Below are 2,500 nucleotides of genomic sequence, written 5' to 3'. Positions count from 1 at the left end.
ATGTGACTATTTTCCAATAGGTGGTAAAAGGAGAGGGTTAAAGTGAATTTTTCCTCTTTTTTTTTTCTCTTGGAAATTACGAATTTTTGAAATTCGAGTTGGCAGCTCTGCGTAAACTATCGAGAGAGAATTCGTAAGAGGGTCAGTGTGTTTATTTTTTGGTGTGAGTAATCGGAGGAGGGTGAGTAAAGTAGATGACACGTGTCTTTGGATGTATCGATGTTGAGGAGTATGGAACACACGTGGAAAAAATAAAGGGAGGGGGTGGGGGGGGGGGGGGGGGGGGATGGAGGGTGCAGTTACATGTTTAAGATGAGACGAGAGATAGATAGATAGATAGATAGATAGAATAGATAGATAGATAGATAGATAGAAATAGATAGATAGATAGAGATAGAAGATAGATAGATAGAGAGAGAAGAGAAGATAGATAGAAGATAGAGAAAGAAAAGAAAAGAGAGAGAGAGAGAGAGAGAAGAGAGAGAGAGAGAGAGAGAGAGGAGAGAGAGAGAGAGAGAGAGAGGAGGAGGAGAGATAGAGAGAGAGAGAGAGAAGAGGGAGAGGAGGATGAGAGAGATGAAATAAGAGGAGGAGGAGGAGGGAGGAGTGAGAAGAAGGAAGGGAGAGAGGAGGAGGAGAAGGAAGAGAGAGAGAAGAAGAAGAAGAAGAAGAAGAAGAAGAAGAAGAAGAAGAAGAAGAAGAAGAAGAAGAAGAAGAAGAAGAAGACATTATTTGACCTTTGCCCTTCACTCCGACAATGAGCGCTGTGTCGGTGAGTACTACATCCAAATACTCACACAGGCCCATGGCACGTGCCATCACTAGAATGCATCATTACAGGTATATTACACGTCATATTCTACATGCAACCAGTTCCAGGAATGAAAGTCGAACTTAAAAAAAACCCCAGTCTTTCAGAGCCATTGAGCTCATGGAGCCGGAGTTTTTATAGCGTAAAATGGACAATAGCAATTGATTGCTACCCTTTAGATAGGACACTGGTCTATGACAAAGTGCTTTCGTTAGAGTAAACTGACCCAGCTACATAATCAGTGCTGGTGGACAGGGCGGTGGAAGGGAGGGGGGGGGGGGTGTCAGAAAAAAATCTCAACTGCACCCGGGATCGATCTCGGTCCCTTTGCGTGTGAACCGACTGCTCTACTAGCTGAGCTATCGGGACCCCCAATAGTCGACAGTCGAGAGTAATATACACACAATGATTAACAAAAAGGTGCTTTGTTAGTATTTTTACAAACCCAGGCTTCCGGTAGCCACCGCCGCGCTCCACAAAAATGGTTAGAACCGACTTTCAAATATGTAAAAAAAACAACCTGAGCTTTTATATAGCGCAATATCCACTTAATGTGCTCAAAGCGCTTTACAAAGGGTCCCTGACCAAGAGGAACATTTGATTACAAATTATCTAATAATCTTACATGTAGGGGTGGAATAAACGTATTCTTTCATTTCTTTGTATTTATTAAACACGTTATATTTTTATCGTGCAAAATCACATACTCGCAAACTCGTTGTGTTATTTGGCAAGATAAAAATAACTCGTTTAATAAATACAAAGAGATGAAAGAATCGGATATTATTATAAAAACTGAACACGATTGTTACTTAGTAAAATAAAGAACTGAACAGAGTGTATATGAAAGGTGCCAGACAAAGCAAGAAAGAAAAATATAAGAAAAAAATTTGTAAAACTTTCTCACCGACTTACTTGTAAAATCCAAAGGTTTTTTTAAGAATTGGATTTACCTGTCAGGATTGTTGTGGAAGGCCGACCTATTGTGTGGACTAGCAACGAACGGCTCACACAATGTCTCGTTATGGGGGAATTTTGACTCACGCACGCGCTTTTAAATACCAGGGCATGCATGCTTAGCAAAAGGGAATGGGGGGAGGGGAGATGGGAGGGGGGAGGGGAGCGGGGAGAGCGAGTCACGGGATGGGGGTGGGTCGGAGGGGAGATGGGAGACGGGTGAGGGGTGAGGGTGGGAGTTGGGTGGGTGGGAGGGGGGGGGTAGGGATTCAGAGGTTGGGATGAGTCGTACACTAAGATGGTTATGATGATGATGATGATGATGATGCTGATGATGATGATGGTGATGATCTTTATGATGATGATGGTGGTGGTGGTGATATGGTGATGATTATGATGATGATGATGATGATGATGATGATGATGATGATGATGATGATGGATGATGTGTGTGATGATGATGGATGATGATGATGATGGTGTGGTGGTGATGATGATGATGATGATGTGATGATGATGATGTGATGGTGTGGTGATATGGTGATGATGATGATGATGATGGTGGTGGTGATGATGATGATGATGATGATGATGATGCTGATGATGATGATGGTGATGATCTTTATGATGATGATGGTGGTGGTGGTGATATGGTGATGATTATGATTATGATGATGATGATGATGATGATGATGATGATGATGATGATGATGATGATGCTGATGATGATGA

At 42.1% G+C, this 2,500-nt stretch overlaps 1 protein-coding gene across 3 annotated transcripts in view; it reads right to left on the bottom strand.

Annotated features, from left to right (window-relative positions):
* LOC144974515 (tubulin alpha-1 chain-like) overlaps window positions 1–1,842 on the bottom strand; it is a 28,574-nt gene extending 26,732 nt beyond the window's left edge. The window contains exon 1 of one of the 3 annotated variants that reach the window (XM_078917444.1): window positions 1,719–1,842. The gene's annotated coding sequence lies outside the window, so the exon portion shown is untranslated. The remainder of the gene's footprint in view (window positions 1–1,718) is intronic. The other 2 variants (XM_078917443.1, XM_078917445.1) reach the window with 2 other exon arrangements.
* Window positions 1,843–2,500: the final 658 nt, after the last annotated feature.

The sequence above is a fragment of the Berghia stephanieae genome, chromosome 6, assembly GCF_034508935.2.
Source record: "Berghia stephanieae isolate SIO BIC M18660-M18661 chromosome 6, UCSD_Bste_1.3, whole genome shotgun sequence".
Lineage (NCBI taxonomy): Eukaryota > Metazoa > Mollusca > Gastropoda > Nudibranchia > Aeolidiidae > Berghia > Berghia stephanieae.
The sequence above is the reverse complement of the archived record's forward strand: the minus strand, read 5'-3'. Positions and strand labels throughout refer to the sequence as shown.